This window comes from Triticum urartu, chromosome 7 (assembly GCF_003073215.2).
Source record: "Triticum urartu cultivar G1812 chromosome 7, Tu2.1, whole genome shotgun sequence".
Lineage (NCBI taxonomy): Eukaryota > Viridiplantae > Streptophyta > Magnoliopsida > Poales > Poaceae > Triticum > Triticum urartu.
This window is the reverse complement of record NC_053028.1, coordinates 434,210,328-434,232,066: the sequence shown is the minus strand read 5'-3', so window position 1 is coordinate 434,232,066 and position 21,739 is coordinate 434,210,328. Positions and strand designations below refer to the sequence as shown.

The 21,739-nt window shown below is 46.5% G+C and overlaps 1 long non-coding RNA gene and 1 pseudogene across 1 annotated transcript; one reads left to right on the top strand and one right to left on the bottom strand.

Moving 5' to 3' along the window:
• Nucleotides 1-8,588: 8,588 nt before the first annotated feature.
• On the bottom strand, nt 8,589-10,558 carry LOC125521969. Its single transcript, XR_007289529.1, has 2 exons — nt 10,423-10,558; nt 8,589-9,427 (listed from the first exon to the last, which is right to left on the bottom strand). It is a non-coding gene; the product is annotated as an uncharacterized LOC125521969 (long non-coding RNA).
• Nucleotides 10,559-12,701: 2,143 nt separating this feature from the next.
• LOC125518909 lies at nt 12,702-13,671 on the top strand (annotated as a pseudogene).
• Nucleotides 13,672-21,739: the final 8,068 nt, after the last annotated feature.

Sequence of the window (21,739 nt, the reverse complement as noted above, 5' to 3'; positions counted from 1 at the left end):
ACATGGTTGCAACGTCTCATGTTGTAGGAATCTTACGACGAGTAAGTGATACGTTAGGTTATGATTTCTACACTCAACTTTGCCGTTGGTGTTGATGGGAACCCACAACCTTATTGTTACTTCCACTATATGGATTGAGGTAATAGTATTTACGTTAATTTATACATGTGATTTACCTCTGTTATAAATCCTCGAGTACTGTGTGTGTCAGTACACCGATCTAGGGATGAAACTTAAGCACAGAGACTTGACCGTTTCAGGTCGGATCGCTACAAAGTTATATAATAAAGTTTAGTATGAGTTTTACTTTCTTTACTTTCATGTTGCAAATAAAAGAAAATAAATAAGAAATGAAACAAATATAAGAAAGAAAATAAATAATGAAAAGATTATATACTAATCCTATGGTAGGTGATAGCACTACATAAGGAAAAGTATAAGTAGAAAATTTTATTAGAGATTGACAAACATAGCATTAGTCAATGATGCAACTCATGAAAGAATTAATAAGGGAAGAGAAGATTCACATATAAATATACTATCCTAGAAATCTTTTATGATTGTGATCCCTCATCAAAATATTATATGCCAAAATTGTTGACGTTGGACGAGGAAGACAACTTAATGATTTATGTTTGTTCATATTCACATAGAAGCCATATTGTCATAGATCATTTAACATGTGATGCTTGCCCCTATCTTTGCTAGCCAAAAATTCCGTGCTAAGTAGAGATACTACTTGTGCATCCAAAAACCCTTAAACCCGAATCTTTTTCAAGTGTCCACCATACCTACCTAGGGATTGAGCAAGATCCCTCAAGTAAGTTGTCATCGGTGCAAAAAGGCAATAAAATTTGCTTCTAAAAGTGTGTGATCATTTAGTGTAAGAGAAAATTGAGCGTTGTATGAACTTGGATGACAAAGAATAAAAGCGAGAGACTGCATAATAAAGGTTGTCATCTTAAGGGGCAATACAACGTGACGTTCTCTTGCACTAAGGGATTGAGCATACAAACAAATAAGCGCATGGCAACCTCTGCTTCCCTCTGCAAAGGGCCTATCTTTTACTTTTATGCAAAGAGTCAAAGTTTTTCTCTCTATTCCTTTTATTTTTCTCCTTTGGCAAGCATCACGTGGTGAGGAAATATCTAGGCACATATGTCCAGTTGAATATGGGTGACATGAGTTATTATTGTTGACATCACCCTTGAGGCGAGTATGTTGGGAGGCAAAATCATAAGCCCCTATCCTTCTATGTGTCTAGTTGAAACGTTTTTCTCATGGGTACGAGGTGAGTGTTAGTAATCACAGAAGACTATATGATGGTTGAGTATGTGGACTTGCCTAAAGGCTCCGACACGTGACTCTTCCTGAAAAGATGATGAATTGTAGTTGCAAAATTGACTGAGAACATAGTTTGTTGGTTTCTAATAGAGTTTTTTCTTTATACTTTGAATGTGTGATGAACTATTACTTATTCATGAGAAGTATATGATAAAAGTTCTATGATAAAAGTCATGTGTTTAATTTTGTTGCAGTTATAATAATCAACATGATGCTTCTATGTCCGTATTTTGTTTTTATCGGCACCTCTCTCTCTCCAAGCATGTGGACATGTTTTTCGATCTTGGTTTTCGCTTGAGGACAAGCGAGGTCTAAGCTTGGGGGAGTTGATACGTCCATTTTGCATCATGTTTTCTTACTGTTATTTATAATGTTTTTATCCATAATTATGCCTTTTGGAGTAATTCTAATGCCTTTTCTCTCATAATTTGCAAGGAACACACCAAGAGGGAGAATTCCAGCAGCTGGAAATCTGGACCTGAAAAAGCTACGCCAGGCTACCTATTATGCACAACTCCAAATAAGCTGAAACTTCATGGAGAATTTTTATGGAATATTTAAGAAATACTGGAGCCAATAACCATCAGAGGGGGGCCACCAGGTGGGCACAACCCACCTGGGCGTGCCAGGCCCCCCAAGCGCGCCCTGGTGGGTTGTGGCCTCCTCGGCCCACCTCCGGTGCCCATATTCTGGTATATAAGTGGTTTTGACCTAGAAAAAAAATAAGGAGAAGACTTTCGGGACGGAGCGCCATCGCCTCGAGGCGGAACTTGGGCAGGAGCACTTTTGCCCTCCGGCGGAGCGATTCCGCCGGGGGAACTTCCCTCCCGGAGGGGGAAAACATCGTCATCATCATAACCAACAACTCTCCCATCTTGGGGAGGGAAATCTCCATCCACATCTCTTGTGTTCAATCTTGTTACCGGAACTATAGATTGGTGCTTGTGGGTGACTAGTAGTGTTGATTACATCTTGTAGTTGATTACTATATGGTTTATTTGGTGGAAGATTATATGTTCAGATCCATTATGCTATTTAATACCCCTATGATCTTGAGCATGATTATTATTTGTGAGTAGTTTCCTTTGTTCTTGAGGTCACGGGAGAAATCATGTTGCAAGTAATCATGTGAACTTGATATGTGTACGATATTTTGATAGTATGTATGTTGTTATTCCCTTAGTGGTGTCATGTGAACGTCGACTACATGACACTTCACCATATTTGGGCCTAAGGGAATGCATTGTGGAGTAGCAATTAGATGGTGGGTTGCGAGAGTGACACAAGCTTAAACCCCAGTTTATGCGCTAATCCGTAAGGGACCGATTGGATCCAAAAGTTTAATGCTATGGTTAGTATTTATTCTTAATACTTTTCTCGTAGTTGCGTATGCTTGCGGGAGGGTTAATCATAAGTTGGAGGTTTTTTCAAGTAAGAACGACACCTAAGCACTGGTCCACCCACATACCGAATTATCAAAGTAGCGAACACAAATCGAACCAACATGATGAAAGTGACTAGATGAAATTCCCGTGTACCCTCAAGAACGCTTTGCTTATCATATGAGACCGTTTTGGCCTGTCCTTTGCCTCATAAGGATTGGGATACCTTGCTGTACTTTTGTTACTATTATCGTTACTTGCTCGTTACAAATTATCTTGTTATCAAATTACTCCGCTACTTACAATTTCAGCACTTGCAGACAATACCTTACCGGAAACTACTTGTCATTTCCTTCTACTCCTCATTGGGTTCGACACTCTTACTTATTGAAAAGATGTACAATTGATCCCCTATACTTGTGGCTCATCAAGTGCGAGCACTCCACAGCCATGATCCACCTCCGCGGCAAGGAAGTCCACCTCCAAGACCGGGAAGCAAAAGACAATACGTCAGCAATCCTCTCAGCTGGTCAAGCTCAAGCCTCCATCTTACCGGGAAGAACTTCCCGAGGACGACGAGGTTCTGCCCCCGCAAGGTCACTACCACCAACCATCAAGAGGGCCAGGGAGTCTCCACTGCCATCCCAGTATAAGATGGACATGCTCATCGAATCCAATGAAGAGTAAGAAATTCCTTACTTCGCCATGTCTCAATTTGTTTTACTTGTTGATTCTGATCTAGCCTCTTGTTGTATCAAGGAGGAAGAGACACTCACACAGCGGGTGAAGCGGGCCAAGGCATCGGCGGCGCGTGGCTCGTCGTCAGGGGTTGGGCAGGTGGCACTGGTGGACGACCCCATGGTCTCCAGCCCCCAGACCAGCCCCTGCGCATGGACGTGCCCCCGCCTCAGCTGGCTGATTCAATTGTCATGGAACGTTCTTCTCGTGAGGGTAAGGAGGCCGGAGGGGAGCACCAAGCCAAAAAGGACCAAGAAGTAGATCCTGCCAAGGGTCCCCCGTCAACCACCATTCTTGGGAGTACTTCTCCGGCAAGGGCCTCCACCAACGACATTGCTCACATCGGCTCTTCTCCAATGACGGAAATCGCCAAGGGCCATGTGCCGACAACGGAAGTTGCCGGGGGTGGGGACACCCCCACCCAACAAGTACAGCCAGGTAATCCTCTTGTCGCAAAGTTGCTTCTACAAGAATCTTTTTCCTTTGTTTTTATCAGTAACTGAGACCTCAATCCTTTTGTTTTATCTTGTCTCGGCTTTCCAGCCCCAACCCTTCTCGTAGAAGGGGATGAGCTTGTGGAGGTTGCCGGGATTGCCAAAGCCGCTACCGAAGAGGCCACTAAAATTGCTACCGCGGAAAACCCCAACCGCACTAATGGTAATATCCAGGAAGCAGACGTGGCGATGGAGGAGGTCCCCGTCAACCGATCTGAACCCACCAAGATGGACGTGGACGCAGCGCAAACCACAGACCTGCATCCCATACTTGTCGAGCCGCTAGTGTCGGTGGCCCCTCCGATCCTGCCCACGAGCACAGACATGGTGCCTTTCTAGTCCCATCTTGGAGCCCCCAGCTCGTCCACCACCGCAGGACTGAACTTTGAGGAGGAAATTGCATGAATCCTGCTCCCCTTGGCTCAGAGGTCCACTGATGCAGAAGACATTGCCAATGAGCTAGAGGATTACGCATTAGCGCAGACTTTGGTTGTCGGGTTCAAAGATACCTAGGAAAGGTATGGCAAGAGATGGAAGCAGATCGAGGAAGAACGCAGGGCCCATGACATGGCTGACCGTCAACTGAAGTAGAAGGCAGAAAAGTTGTGTACATGGTACAACAACCGATCACGCGAACTCAGGAGCCAGGAAGAGAAAATGGCAGCTGCTGCAGAGAAAACAAGAGCTCGCGATGGCAGGCTGACGGTGCGCGAGGCGCAGCTCAACGCCAAAGCCAAAGATCTTTCCATTCAAGAACAGGCTATGGCTGCCACTCTTCGTAGCAAGGATAATGATATTTAGGAACTTGTGAGGCAGCAAACCCAAAAGTTGGAGGATGATCACCAGAAGGCCTTGGAGGCACAAACTTTGAATCATGCCGCCAAGCTCAAAGAGGCCTATGACGAGGTTGCAGCCGCTACGACTGCCAAGCTCAAAGAGGCCTATGACGAGGCTGCAGCCGCTACGACCGCCAAGGTAGAAACGGAGGCTCGGGTCGGCAAGCTGAAGGAGGAACTAGCCACCAGTGGCAAGGACATTGAGGCTCTCAAGGTTGAGGCGCAGAAAGTAGTCAACGCCTTGGGGGAGCTGCAGACACAGCTCTCGTCCAAGAGCCAGGAACCGGCCACTGCTAATGGTGTATTCCAATATCTGAAATCCAAACTTGATGGGCAAGATCAGAACCTCAAATTGTACAAGGAGCGGGAGAAGACTTTGTCAGAGAAGCTCACTGCTGCAGAAACCCTCCGAAAGGATGCTTAAGATGCATTGGACAAACTGCAGAAGATGTACTCCCTTTGTACAGAGGAGTTGGTCTATACAGCCGAGCGCATCTCCTCCCAGCTTGCAGTCATGGAGATGAAGAGCTGGTGTTTCCCTACTTCAGAGCATGAGGTTGCCAGCGCCAAATTGTCCAAGTTCTTCAATGTCTTGATCGAAGCGTTAAAGATGTATCACGAAAATAGGGATGCAGCTTTTGCCAACGAGTCCCGGAAGTTCGCCCACGACATGCTCCACACCGCGCTAGTCAGTCTAGTTTGCCACAATCCAGGGCTCGATGTCTACAAGTCCTTCAAGAAGTTGCCACCGAACACAGACACTTCCTTCACCGACAAGATCGTCGCCCTCGTCTATGACAAGGTTCTCCAGGTCCCTAGGGTTCAGGGCGGCCACACCAATTAAGCTTGTCATCGTATGAACTCTGCTGATCACAAGAACATATTCGACCTTATGTTAGGTCTTCGCTATTCTTGGGATGTAATAGAAATTTTAAGTAGGTGTATGAACTGATGCTATGCTTTTAGTTTATTTTGCTCGTTGTTCTCATATGATTGTGCACCCCACGCATGATGGGAGCTCGCCGAGGCTGACACTAGCCGCGGTGCTTCGGAGGCCAACCCCTAGCAGCCTGCAAGCATATGTGCCATCGGCAAGTTTCCCTTCGATGTTTTCGATGCAGCCGCCCGAACTATTGAGCGGACTCGAAGCAGACAAGGGCGCAAGCGATCACGGAAGAGTCCCTTCACGTTGCGGGTTCTCCATACGAGTACCAGGGCTTAAACTAAAGGCGTCGCAAAGAATAAACAAGATTTCGAAACCAAAAAGGTTTCACAACTTATCTTTTCTTTAATTCACGATGGTTGCTGTCGCGGAGACGCAAACCCCCTCCTTTGCGCTAAAGCCTTGCACGTGGAGATCGGTCTTTGACCCACACACATTGTGGTCGTGACGTATTGCGACACGCGGTGAGGCTTGTCGGGAAAAGACAAAACTTGCCTTGTCGCGGTCCCCTTCTGCAACAATGTTTCTTCACATAATTGGGCGGAAGATCCGATGCACTTGCCGCGGCCCGTGGTCCTGCAAAATGTTCCCGTCGTAGGGCGAACGCTCGAGCCATCGGGCACGACTTATCGATGGAGTTGCGATGGGGTCGGCCTGTAGGTCCGACGTGGTGGACGCGCCCGGGCGCGCCCAAATTTGGGCTGGATATAAGGGGTGCCAATCATCCCAGGCATTTGAGGCCTATTTAAGAAGCCCGTCTGGGTCAAAATTTCGTGACCGGGCGGGCCGCCCATGCGTTTGGGGCCGGTTTGGGGCGCACAACTGTAGATGACTAATGCACCGATATGAAGGAAGGGAGTAATGAAATTGATTGTTCATTTTCGATTTTTTTAGGCTTTTTCAGGAGGGAAACGCTTGTGTGCGGCGTGCCGACGGAAACATCGCGCCACACACACTACGCGTCGGATCGTTTTCTTTAGATCGCCCCCGATCAAGCGTGCACACATTTCTCGGCGGCCCCACTTCTTATCCAAAACCCCATGTCCCATCCCTTCCTCCCCTACTTTTCAGCCACACATTGCATGCTCGAACCTCTGTCTTCTCTTTTCTTTCTCTGTGCATCCCCTACCTCTCGCGCCATGGAATCCATTTTTAAGCGATGTTGCGAGCAAATGATGAAGACGGCGAGATGCATAGTGATGGAGAGACTGCAATCGCATCACCATGTGCTCCGCTGCTGGTTGCGCTATGCTGGGATGCGGTGGTCGCAAATGTTGCATCCAATGGCGAGGGGTGCTGGAACCGGTGGTTCAGAATGATGCATCCAACTTTTTACTACGATCAGTCGACCCGTGGTTGAGGATGCTACCACCAGCGACTAGTCTTTGCTACAACCATGCAATAGAAATCTTCAATGGGTGGTGGGAGTTGCAACCGACGGACAGGAGCTGCATGCTAGCGGCGATGGCTGACGTCGAGCTGCAACCTAGGGCAACAAGAGCTGGATCCAGCAGAGCTGCAACCCGATGTTGGTGGAGCTGCATCCAGCAATGGCAGAAGCTGGGACTGGCATTTTGTTTTGCTGCAGCCCGATGGGAGTGGTGCTGGGGCAACGTGGGGTGGCATCTATTTTTTGCTGCAACCGGTGACCGAATTGCCGGAGCCGCGACCATCGCCAGTGAGGGAGTTGCAACCAACGAGGGTGAAAGCTTGCTGCATGTGTGGATCCGTGGGAGAAATTCAGGAGACGACGGCGACGAGGGCGGCGACGGGTGAGCACGCGGAGTGGTGCTTCGAGGTCGGTCGTGTGCTCGTCCATGGAGAGTGCGATGTCAACTGTTTTTCTCTGAGAGGAGTCATCACGATGAGGAAGAACGAGTGGGGAGGAAAGAAGATCGTGCGACTATCAAGCGTTTTAACACGCCAACGCCTATCAGTGCCCTTTCAGGTGACACCGCAAGACCAACTTTAGGTTCATGCGCTGCTGTCCGAACTCATCTTTCATCTAGAGAATGTGACCCCAGAGTTTCCCCTAAAAAAAGAAATTAACCCCCGAAGTAATCCGGATGGGTTTTATTGATGTAAGGGTCGATTTCACTCCACGTGAATGTAATGTTCCTGTTCACAAACTTGCTAGCCATGGTGCTAGGGCACTGACCGGAAGCCAGCTTGTGTGGCTTACTAATGGATGTTAATGGCTAGTTAATGGAATGCATGGTGTTCCACATAAAAAAAGGGCAAGGGTAAATGTGTAAAATGCAATAGGCAAAATTAAAAGGTTGGACGAAGGACCGAATCATTCCCCCCATCCCCACACGGGGACCGAATCATTCCTCCCACCCCCACACGGGGACAACTACAATAGAATCTGGGCTTGTGATAGAAAAATAGAAAAACGGATCTAGACCATTGGATTGAACATGCATGGTACATATTGTACTGGAGGGAACCCAGACCTCTTACAATACTTTTTATGAAAACCCCCCTACGAACACTTAGATATAAAATAGGAGTTTTGAAGTAACACCTCAAGTTTCTCACATCAAATCATTCTGTCCTTAGTAAAAGCAATTATTTTCAAATCTTCACCTCATTGATGCCTCCTCCCTTAGTTTTATATAAAATCTATTGCATGAAATCTGCAGTATATTTGATTTCGCTAGCAGCTTGTGCTACATCACAAATCATACAAGAAATCCAAACATGTTTTTTTTAGAAGAAGTCCAAACATGTTAGTCACTAACGAGTAAGTGAACCTCACCACAAATATTTGAGTATATGGTCCTTAATACTCCACTTCAAGCAAACATACATTCTGAACTGCACGACTCCAGACAGGACACAACAAAATAGACAGACATACATATTACATTGCTTGAGAGGATAATTTTGCGTACATCATGGGTAAGACTAAGTATGAATGACTAAACTAATCACAGCTCAAGAAGCGTTGCCATTAAAAAACTGCATCAACTTTGCTAGCTTGCCTCCAGCCTTTGCCTCCAGTTCTAGTACTTTTTGCTCATCAAGCTTCTTCTGTTGTGATGCACACGTCACAGCACCACCCCGACCCTGCAGCCTGCTCCACGCCGTTGCGCCAGCCATGGGTACGATTTGCTACTTACTATGGTGCACTGCAGGTGATCTTTGTTTCGTCATACCAACGATCACACCCACCCAACCACGGCCACTGCAACTCTCTCTCCATAACCAATCTTTTCTCTGTGCTGGGCCAGAATGGTTAGCAGTAAAAATTATTTAGTAAAAAATACATGTTATGCACTTATGAGATCTCATTTTCTATCACAACCAAAACATATACTTTCAACCAACCTAAATTCAATTACTATTCGGTATTCACCACATGTAATGCCTATCTAGCGAGTATTACAGGTTGTGACCAGCGATAGAAAACAACAGGGACCTTATAGTTTTAACCATGGACATGGAAATCTCTCAGTTGTTTACTTTATCTCGTACTAGTTCGGCACCTATGGCCGGCAATAGACATGACACATGATAAGGTTGTATACTGTCCTATCACACATGACTGAATCATGGACTTTAACATGGAAAAAGGTAAGAAATTATATTGCATAATATTCAAAAGTGTGTGTACCACTTGAGAGAACGATTGTTTCTTTTTCGGTGTACTGGAATCATCAATGAGAAGCATTGGGGAATTAATCTCTGCAAATAAGGTAGAATCGCTGAAATCTTGATTTTGAGAACTATTGATCAATTGCACTGCTGCAAACAATTTTTTGCAAAAAACATCAGACAAGGGATTATCAGAATCATAGGTACATCAGCGTATTCCTTACTTCCTTACACCAATGTTCTTTCCTGATAGTGCTGGTCCTGGTGTGCTAATGCCGACATTTTTACTTGGCACTCCACTCAAGGTGCCTCAGATTACAATTAAAATGGATGTATATTATCGGCTTTAATACTTTGATAGCCAGTGTATTTGTCGTGGTTATTGTTGGAACTGGGAATACTATTCTTGCTTGCTGGCCTGCTTAATGCCACCGATCATGTTGCTGTGGTTGCACATCTAAAGGTGCTTGGGACAAGTAAAAACCTTCGTGGTTGTTTCATGGTACCTCCCTTTGCAACATTGCTAGTGATTCTGTTTTCCTCATAATCTGAGGCGGCTTCTGTATATGCATATACCAAAGTAGTACCTACCTGATCTACATATCAAAGATTTAAAGAGAGCTTCATAGTTTTCATCTTAAAGATAAGATCATTCTATTAGTGGAAAAATCCGAAGTAACATGAATCAAAATTGCGATATGCTGACAAATGGGGCCATTTCAATTTGTTTGCCTAGTAAAATGAATTACTTTCTTTACAGCTTGTCAAGCTATTGACCATGTATCCGTACTACAGATACTAAGGTTTTTAGTGATTGTCCTAAACTTCAAGGCCCTATGATTATCCAATCATCCTCAACCTCCCAGCTTGGTTCTCCAAAGTACTTATCAATGAAACAAAAGTTGCAAATTAGAGTACCAAACCACCAAGGACAGTAGAAACACACCTTCAAATCGAAGTTACTAAAATGTATCATTTACACAAGAGCAGGTTTGATATGAACAAGTAAAGGAAAATAGAACTATAGAGATGAATAAATTTACTTGAAAGTAAAAATCGGAGTATTTACCAGGAAAATGAATCACCATGTTGAAGATTTGTAGGTTCGCACGACGTCGCATAACCGGTCGGGGAGGAGCTGGCAACCGGCTTGCCGCCGACGAGGTGGGAGGAGCACACGAGCTGACCTGGAGCCTGAGAGAGAGAGAAAGGATGCGAACAACTGACTGCTGCTGGAGATTCAGATCAGACGGTACTGGGAGACGAGGACGTCGGTCCCATGGAGCGACGTGCATCTCCCCAACAACTGGTACCTCTCCGCGGACCGGGTCCCCGTCCCGCCGGTGCTAGCGAGCGGTCGAGCCAGGCGCGATGAGATCGAGCGCCGCCGCCGCCTCCTCCCCGACGATCTATTCCATGATGAGAGGTACGCCCCCGACTCCGTCCTGTGGGACACTTAGCTCCAGGACGAGCACGACGTGCGACGCGCGTCGTACTTCGCCGGCACGGTGGCGGGGCCGCGGCAGGCACGTCGAGAGGTGCGCGGGTGAGCGGCCTGATGCCCATGCCGTTGCCTTCCCCATCGCCACCTCCACCACCTCGCATGACAGCGGAGGAGGAGGCCCGGATCATGGCGCATGTCATGGACGACTCCATGCACACGCACGATGAGCGCCAATGGCCAGGCCTCGAGGAGACGATGGCCCTCCCTGCGGCCGGTGACGTCGCCATCCCCAAGCCGAAGGAGGAGGTGATGGAGGAGCCGCTGGTGGCCGCCTTCCAGCTGGGCCTGGTGGGCCAGGGGTGGACCTGGTCGTGCACAGCGGAGCAGATGGCGGCCGCCGTGGGGGGCAACTGGTGCCCCACGCCGCCGCGGGCGCCGGAGCGCGACGCCTCGCCTCGAGAGGAGGTGGTGCAGGCACCGGCCACCTTCCAGCCCACCGCCCCCGTGCACCGCGGACTGCCGGCACATCTCTAGACGCCGCCGGACTACGTCGACCTCTGCAGCGACGATGACGACACCGACGGCCACTGAAGACGGCGACGGCCAGGGCATGGACGGGCGCGGCAGCAGCGCGTGGGCGGCTTTTTGCTATTTTATTTTTATGTTAATTATGAAACTGGGCCATTTAAGTGCGGCGTGAAACTGGGGCCGTTTTGTGGCTGTGACCTTTATATATTTTTTAAATTTTTTTAAGTGCATTTATTTACTTTTTAGGCATTTTATTTAAGTTTTTTGTTTTTTAATCACGTCCACCCCGGACATGATTTGGGGTGCGGCCGCGCGCTGGGCGCACCCACAACCCAATGGACAAACGCGGACATGGGCGATCGCATCGCCGCCCCAAGGGTGTGTTTGGTTTCTGTCACTGAGTGGAACGGCACGGGTCGGTTCCGTTCCCAGACCCCATTCCTGCGTTTGGATTGTCAAAGGAACCAGAACCACTCGATTCCAGGGAATGGCATATTCGCTGTTTATGCCGTTCCAAGCGGTACCTTGAAATCGAGTGGACCACGTGGAACCGCCCACTCCCACGACCTCCTTCCTCCCCCGCTACAGCAGCAAGGAGCCGCAGCCACCAATAACCACGGGGCATCCAGCATGAGCTGCCGGGCGCGTCCCATCCAACCGGCCGTCGCACTTGAGCACGCGTCGCTGGGAGACACGGTCGTGCGGCGTCGGGAGCGCCGCAGCCAGCTGGCCGTCGCGCTTGAGCACGCGTCACCGGGAGTCGCGGTGGTGCGACGTCGGAAGCGTCGCATCCAGCCGGGCGCCGCGCTTGAGCACGCGCCGCTAGGAGCTATGGTCGTGCGGCGTCAGGACTCAGGAACCGCTAGCTGCGGGGGGCGTCGCATCCAGCGGGCCGGCATGGCGGCGTACAAGGACGCAGGATCCGCCCAGCGTCGGCGTGAGAGACAGGATGGATGGGGGTGGGAGGAAGCCCGAGGCGAGCTCCAGCCTCCCGACGTCCTCCTCTTCAACTAGCATGGTTACCGTGCTTTGGCGGCCGGTGCTTGGCTGCTTGCTCAAGGATGGTGTTGGCATTGTAGGCAGCAGCAAGTTCAGATAAACTGCGCGGTTGTTGGTTCAGACTTCAGATTCATTAGCGTTCTGTCCCTGGGAACCATTCCATCCTATTTTATTCTCTTCTAGCTAAACACTGAGATGGAATCATTCCGTTCCTTAGAAATGGAACGGTTCCATGACATTCCATTTGGTTCCGAAACCAAACACACCCCAAAGGGACAAAATCCCGTCAAATTGGACGTCGGATCACGCGGTGGAGTTGATCGGATGGTTCAGATCCATTTTTTCTATTTTTCTATCACAGGCCCAGATTCTAGTGTAGTCCCCCCAAGCCCAATGGTCGGATGGTCGGATGGTCGGGAGGAGTACATATCCGTTTATCTGGAGTTGATGAGCAAGTATGTGGAGGCTTTGGCATTCGTAGACCTGAGACTGATCAACCAAGTCACTGGAGATGCGTGTACAATATGTGCAGAGAACAGGGTGCCGAATCAGTTCAGGTCTAGTAGCTTCGAAGAGGCTTCCTGGGGGCGTGAAAAGTTTATCAGTAAACGTGCTTTGAAAGATTCAGGGTATATCCGAGATAACCGCCTTGTTATTGAGTGTGTCATTACTGTGATACACGAACTAAGGGTGTCTGAAAACAAAGAATCCTACGAAATTGAAGTCCCTCCCCCAAATGCATTAGAGCATTTTGGCAAGATGCTGAAGGATAAGTCCAGAGCAGATGTGACCTTCGAAGTTAGAGGAGAAATGTTTCCTGCCCACAGGGCAGTGCTCTCTGCCAGGTCGCCAGTTTTCAAAGCGCAGCTAAGTGAACCCATGAAGGAGAACAAGATGCGGCACATAACCGTTGATCGCATGGAACCAGTGGTTTTCGAGGCTCTGCTCCATTTCGTTTACACTGATTCTTTGCCTACAATGGATGATCTTGACAGATCTGAAAGAAATGCCGTGATCCAGCATCTATTTGTAGCAGCGGATCAATATGGTCTAGATAGGTTGAAGCTTATGTGTGAACGCATCTTGTGTCTGAACCTTGATGTCAATAATGTGGATGTTGTACTGCGTCTAGCTGATCGATACGACTGCCAGAAGCTCAAAGAAGCATGTGTTGACTTTTTGGTTCCTTCAGAGAGAATCGATGCTGTTGTGGCAAGCCGAATACGAGTCAATAAAGTTGGTTTCTCCCTCTCCATTAGCAGACTTGTGGGAGAAGAATACTCGTCCCCCCCAAACGTTCCTTTTAGAACATGTGTAAGCTTCGGAGGAGAAGCAAGTTCAGTCAGCAGATGTGTTATCAGTACTTCTGTCAACAAAACCACTTGTATTGGTGATCGTAATTCCACCAGTAGAGTATTATGCTTATCCAGGCCCTAAGTGTCTCTGCCCCCCAAAAAAAGTCTCACGATGTCTCTTTTGTCTTTTGGTTGAAACTGTTAGTGATATGTTGCCCATGCCCCCCCAGGAGGCGTAAAAATCGCCGCCTGGGGGCGAGCCGGCGGTATAATCGACTCTGGGGGTGGTTGGGCACCCAGCCGTCCCCCCACGCGCCGATGTCGGCCTAGTTTTCGGCCCACTTTCGGCGAAAAATGGCCCGATATCAGCGAGAATCGGCCCATATTCGGCATGGTTCGGCGTGAATTCTCAACATAAATATTTTTTTATCACAAAGTTCATCACAGAAAATCAAAAGAAATCAAATAGTTCAACAAATAGTGCAACAACAAATAGTTCAATACAAATTATATAGTCCAACAAATAAAAACTCATATTTCATCACACGTCGAGCTAGGGGTCGCCCTTGATCCTCCACAGAAGCTTCACCAGATCCTGCTGCAGTTGTTGATACATCTGTGGGTCTCGGATCTCCTGACGCATATTGAGGTAGGCAGTCTAGGTTGCCGGTAGCTGGTGATCAACTTCGGCAAGAGGACCCTACCTGTAGTATGGTTCAGTGTCAAACACTGACTCTTTCTGCTCGCTCTCAATGATCATATTGTGCAAGATGACACGGCAAGTCATGATCTCCCACATTTGATTTTTTGACCAGGTCTGAGCAGGGTACCGGACAACAGAAGTCGAGATTGGAGCACACAAAATGCCCGCTCGACATCCTTCCTACAAGCCTCCTGAACCTTGGCAAAGTGGGACTTCTTGCCTCCTGGCACATCGTTTGAGATAGTCTTCACAAATGTCGACCATCTCGAATAAATGCCATCAGCTAGGTAGTACCCCTTGATGTAGTGCCGCCCATTGACCTCGAAGTTCATCGGAGGAGAATGACCTTCAACAAGCTTGGCAAAGACAGGGGAGCACTGCAGCACGTTGATGTCATTGTGAGTTCCTGGCATACCAAAGAAGGAGTGCCAAATCCAGAGGTCCTGTGTGGCCACTGCCTCAAGTACCACACTGCAACCGCCTTTGGTGGCTTTGTACACCCCATGCCAAGCAAATGGGCAGTTCTTCCATTTCCAATGCATGCCGTCGATGCTTTCAAGCATCCCAGGAAAATCCTCTTGTTGTATTCTGTGCTAGGATCCGAGCAGTGTCTTCCGCATTGGGTGTTCGCAAGTATTGCAGTCCAAACACTGCCACCACTGCCCTGCAGAACTTGTAGAAACACTCAATGGTGGTGGACTCGGCCATGCCCATAGTCGTCGAGTGAATCACCAGGAGCTCCATATGCAAGCATCCTCATCATTGTCGTGCACTTCTAGATTGAGTCCAAGTTTGCCGGTGCAATCCTTCTTGCACTTGAAGTAGCTGTTGAACTCCCGGATGGAATTCACAATCCTGAGGAAAAGCTTTCGGCTCATCCGATAACAGCGCCGAAATACTTTGTCGCCGTGCAGTGGAGCGTCGGCGAAGTAGTAGGAGTAGAGCATGCAGTAGCCTTCCAGACGATGCCGGTTCTTTGCTTTCATCCGCCCCGGTGCCGAGCCATCTCTATGCGGCTTTTCATTGCTCGCGAGCAGGCCGGCGAGGACCATGAGATGTTCCTCTTCCTGGACGTAGGCATTGGCTTACTCCTCCATCAGCACGGCGAGCGCCTCCTCGTTGTACGAGTCCATTGCCGAGTAGGCAAATCGCTGAACACCTTGCGGGCGTGGTGGGCGCACACCTACCGGTACACTGCCCCTGCATGACCGGAACACCGGAAAAATCGCCCGGAAGATGATGGAGAGGCTGCCGCGGCGAAACCTCTTCTCTTTTTCTGGCGGGGAATGGCCTATCTAGCGGTGGTGGGCGGTGGGCGGCGCCGGGATCGGCAGGGTGGTAGCCGAGCGCGCGGGGGGTGGGAGGCGAATCTGGACGGTTTGGCTTGACTTTTTCGCCTGACCGTGTGGGCCAGGTGTGTTTTTCCCTTGCGTCGGAGCCCCGGAGAGACCCCCAGTGCGCCGGGTTCGGCCTGCGATCGCCGGACCCAAAAACGGGCCGAGCCGGCGGATTTCGGCGTCTCGGGGGCGCGACTGGGGCGGTTTTTCGGTGCCGGCGCATAAAAAGTCGTCTTTGGCCATTTGCTCTGATTCGCAACTTTGGGAGCAGTGGATTTAGTTCACGGTCGATCTCACAAATGTGAGAGCATCTCTAGCAGACCCGTATAACCCCGACCCGCAAAACTCGCTTATAGTTCGCGGAAAAACAGTTTTGCGGGCTGGCGCGGCTGCCAGCCGAGCAGACCCCGCATAGCGGAACTGTTTACAGTTTCTCTTTACAGTTCCGCTATGCGGGGTCTGCTCGGCCGGCGCACCCGCAAAACAGATGAGTTTTTATCTGAATTTGACACATATACCACATATTCAGAATTGTTAATCCAATATAAGATAAAATGTCAAATATTAGAATAATTATTGAAATCACCGAAGCAAACTAAATAATTCAATACAAAACTTGTCCCAAATAACATATGAATTAAATGAAATGAATGCAAAAATGGAATGTGTTACTGCCCAGCCCTTTGCCAACGGTGCTCAATGAGATCCTCCTGAAGCTGAAAGTGGGTGTTTGCATTTTCATTCTCCCAATAGGTCTGAAGTTGGTTTCTAGTTGGTTTGACACGGCTACCCACATTATCGTAGAAGAACTCGATGTTCATGCCTCTCTCATCTTCAAGAATCATATTGTGAATAATAACACAACATGTCATGATGTTTTTCAAGGATCGTTTGTTCCAAAAATGAGCAGGACCACGAACAATGGCAAACCTAAATTGCAAAACCCCGAATTCTCTTCCAATATCTTTTCGGACAGCCTATTGTACCCTTGCAAATTCACATTGTTTCCTAGTTTTGGGGTCTTTGATGCTCTTGACAAATGTGCACCAAGAAGGGTAGATATCATCTGTAAGATAGTACCCCTTTCTGTATTCATGCCCATTGATAGTGTAGTGATGACCCACAAGTATAGGGGATCTATCGTAGTCCTTTCGATAAGTAAGAGCGTCGAACCCAACGAGGAGCAGAAGGAAATGATAATCAGTTTTCAGTAAGGTGTTCTCTGCAAGCACTGAAATTATAGGTAACAAATAGTTTTGTGATAAGGTAATTTGTAACGGGTAACAAGTAATAAAAGTAAATAGGGTGCAGCAAGATGGCCCAATCCTTTTTGTAGTAAAGGACAAGCCTGGAGAAAATCTTATATAAAGGAAAGCGCTCCTGAGGACACATGGGAATTATCGTCAAGCTTGTTTTCATCACGCTCATATGATTCGCGTTCGGTACTTTGATAATTTAATATGTGGGTGGACCGGTGCTTGGGTACTGCCCTTCCTTGGAAAAGCATCCCACTTATGATTAACCCCTCTTGCAAGCATCCGCAACTACAAAAGAAGTATTAAGGTAAACCTAACCATAGCATGAAACATATGGATCCAAATCAGCCCCTTACGAAGCAACGCATAAACTAGGTTTAAGCTTCTGTCACTCTAGCAACCCATCATCTACTTATTACTTCCCAATGCCTTCCCCTAGGCCCAAACAATGGTGAAGTGTCATATAGTCGACGTTCACATGACACCACTAGAGGAAAGACAATATACATCTCATCAAAATATCGAACTAATACCAAATTCACATGACTACTTATAGCAAGACTTCTCCCATGTCCTGAGGAACAAACGTAACTACTCACAAATCATATTCATGTTCATAATCAGAGGGGTATTCATATGCATAAAGGATCTAAACATAGGATCTTCCACCAAATAAACCAACTAGCATCAACTACAAGGAGTAATCAACACTACTAGCAACCCACAGGTACCAATCTGAGGTTTTGGGACAAAGATTGGATACAAGAGATGAACTAGGGTTTGAGATGAGATGGTGTTGGTGAAGATGTTGATGGAGATTGACCCCCTCCCGATGAGAGGATCGATGGTGATGACGTTGGTGATGATTTCCCCCTCCCGAAGGGATGTTTCCCGGCAGAACAGCTCCGCCGGAGCCCTAGATTGGTTCCGCCAAGGTTCCGCCTCGTGGCGGCGGAGTTTTGTCCCGAGAGCTTGCTTATGATTTTTTTCCAGGGCGAAAGACTTCATATAGCCAAAGATGGGCACCGGAGGCCTGCCAGGGGGCCCACGAGACAGGAGGACGCGCCCAGGGGGTAGGGCGCGCACCCCCACCCTCGTGGATGGTGGGTGGCCCCCCTCTGGTGCTTCCTTTGCCCAATATTTTTTATATATTCTAAAAATGACTCCCATGGAGTTTCAGGACTTTTGGAGTTGTGCGGAATAGGTCTCTAATATTTGGTCCTTTTCCAGCCCAGAATTCTAGCTGCCGGCATTCTCCCTCTTCATGTAAACCTTGTAAAATAAGAGAGAATTGGCATAAGTATTGTGACATAATGTGTAATAACAGCCCATAATGCAATAAATATCGATATAAAAGCATGATGCAAAATGGACGTATCAACTCCCCCAAGCTTAGACCCCGCTTGTCCTCAAGCGGAAGCCGATATCGAAAAATATGTCCACATGTTTAGAGATAGAGGTGTCGATAAAATAAAATACGGACGTGAGGGCATCATGATCATTCTTATAACAACAACATATATATATATTGTCATATGATTTCTTATGATAAAGTAACAATTCATTCACAATTTCAAGTATGAATCCAAAACTTCATTGAAAACTAACAAACTATAATCTCAGTTATTGAAGCAATTGCAATTTATCATAACATCAGAAAGAGTCAATATACGAGCTTTTCAGCAAGTCCACATACTCAACTATCATTTAGTCTTTCACAATTGCTAACACTCACGCAATACTTATGGGTATGGAGTTTTAATCGGACACAGAGAAAGATAGGGGCTTATAGTTTTGCCTCCCAACCTTTTACCTCAAGGGTAATGTCAACAATAATAGTTCATGAAAACTCACATCCAATTAGCTATATATACTAGGATCTTTCCAACACACAGTGCTTGCCAAAGGATAAAATGTAAAAAGGAAAGGTGAAGATCACCATGACTCTTGTATGAAGTATAAGACAAGAATAAAAGATAGGCCCTTTGCAGAGGGAAGCAGAGGTTGTCATGTGTTTTTATGGTTGGATGCACAAAATCTTAATGCAAAAGAATGTCACTTTATATTGCCACTTGTGATATGGACCTTTATTATGCAGTCCGTCGCTTTTATTTCTTCCACATCACAAGATCGTATAAAGCTTATTTTCTCCACACCAATAAATCATACATATTTAGGGAGAAATTTTTATTGCTTGCAATAACGACAACTTACTTGAAGGATCTTACTCGATCCATAGGTAGATATGGTGGACTCTCATGGCAAAACTGGGTTTAAGGATATTTGGAAGCACAAGTAGTATCTCTACTTGGTGCAAAGAATTTGGCTAGCATGAGGGGGAAAGGCAAGCTCAACATATTAGATAATCCATGACAATATAATTTATTTCAGATGTAAGAAAACATAACCCATTACGTTGTCTTCCTTGTCCAACATTAACTTTTTAGCATGTCATATTTTAATGAGTGCTCAAAATCATAAAAGATGTCCAAGATAGTATATTTATATGTGAAAACCTCTCTTTCTTTATTATTTCCTATTAATTGCAACGATGACCAAAACTATGCTTGTCAACTCTCAAGAACTTTTATTCATCATACTCTTTATATGTGAAGTCATTACTCTCCATAAGATCAATATGATCTCTTTATTTCTTTTTATTCTTACTTTTATTCCCTCAAGATCATAACAAGATAACCAAGCCCTTGACTCAAAACTAATCTTTATTATATATGGCTCACGGACTCGATTACATAGAAGGATCACAAAGAAAAACTCAAAACTAGATCATACTAAACTTTATTCTACTAGATCAAGATATTACCAAAAGGATCGAACTAGAAAAACGGTAAAGATAAAAGTGTGATGGTGATACGATACCGGGGCACTCCCCCAAGCTTGGCAGTTGCCAAGGGGAGTGCCCATACCCGATACTCAGTTCTCTTTTGGTGGTAGTGATGATGGAGTTGTTGATGATGTAGGCTTGTCGTCCATCTTCCAAGGCATAGGCTCACCATCATAGAAAGATGATCGAGTCTCTGGGATCCTCGAATCTACAGCCAAACTCATCCTCTTGAATCTATATTCATACTCACAGTTTTGGTTTTGCAGGTCATAGATCTGGGCTTGGAGGTGCTCGATTTTCTCGTGAAGCTTGAAGATGGTCTCCACAATGTCCTTGCCATCCAGCTTGTGCTTGCTGGTGAACTCCGCGATCATCATGTGGTTGGCGTCGAGTCTGCGTTCCACCATCCCCTGGCACATGAAAACTTGTTGCTCCATTGCTTCGAGTCTTGTATCCACACTTCCATCCCTCCTTGGTTCCTCAACATCGCGGATGTGCAGCACCCCCTCATGCAACTCAATGGTTTCAGGGTGTTGCAGCAGCTCCGCGAGGTAGGGGTTGATGACCCTCTCGAAAAACTTATCCTTGGGGGCACTTGAAGACGTCATGGTGATCTAGATCTGTCAGAAAAACAACTCGAAACAAAGACAGGAGATATTTGCGTGGTAAGGTGGTCAAAACCTCCGGGAGATTATATAATGATTTGTTACCGACCAAAAGAAGTATCGTGCAAGAAAATGGAGTCCGGAGGGCACACGAGGTGCCCACGAGGCAGGGGGCGTGCCTTCCACCCTCATGGATGACTCGTGTCCTTTCCAGACTGCTTCTTATTTTCCTATTTTCTTAAATATTCCCAAACGGAGAAAAAATGCCATTTGAACTGTTTTGGAGTCGGTTTACTTACTGTACCACATACCTCTTCCTTTTCAGAAGCTGAAACGTTCGGGAAGGTGTCCCTTATATACTCCTCCGGGGTTACGGTTTCAATTACATTAGTTTCAACATTTATAGGATTACCTGAGATATAATGTTTGATTCTTTGACCATTCACTACCCTCGGATTTGTGCCTTCGAAGTTGTTGATTTTTATGGCACCGGAATGATAGACCTCCTCGATAACGTAAGGACCTTCCCATTTAGAGAGGAGTTTTCCTGCAAAAAATCTTAAACGAGAGTTGTATAACAATACATAATCACCTACATTAAACTCACATTTTTGTATCTTTTGTCATGCCATCTTTTAACCTTTTCTTTAAACAACTTGGCATTTTCATAGGCCTGGGTTCTCCATTCATCAAGTGAGCTAATGTCAAATAGTCTCTTCTCACCGGCAAGTTTGAAGTCATAGTTGAGCTCTTTAATGGCCCAATATGCCTTATGTTCTAGTTCGAGAGGTAAGTGACATGCTTTCCCAAAAACCATTTTATATGGAGACATACCCATAGGATTTTTGTATGCAGTTCTATAGGACCCATAATGCATCATCAAGTTTCTTGGACCAATTCTTTCTAGATCTATTAACAGTCTTTTGCAGAATTAATTTAAGCTCTTTGTTACTCAGTTCTACTTGACCACTAGACTATGGATGATATGGAGATGCAATTCTATGATTAACATCATACTAGCAAGCATTTTACGAAAAGCACCATGAATAAAATGTGAACCACCGTCAGTCATTAAGTATCTAGGGACTCCAAACCTCGGAAAAATAACTTATTTAAGCATCTTAATAGAGGTGTTATGATCATCACTACTAGTTGGAATAGCTTATACCCACTTAGTAACGTAATCAACAGCAACTAAAATATGTGTATACCCATTAGAGCAAGGAAACGGTCCCATATAATCAAAGCCCCAAACATAAAATGGTTCAATAACAAGTGAATAATTCATAGGAATTTCTGACGTCTACTAATATTACCAATTCCTTGACATTCATCACAAGACAAGACAAACTTAGGGGCATCCTTGAAGAGAGTAGGCCAATAAAAACTG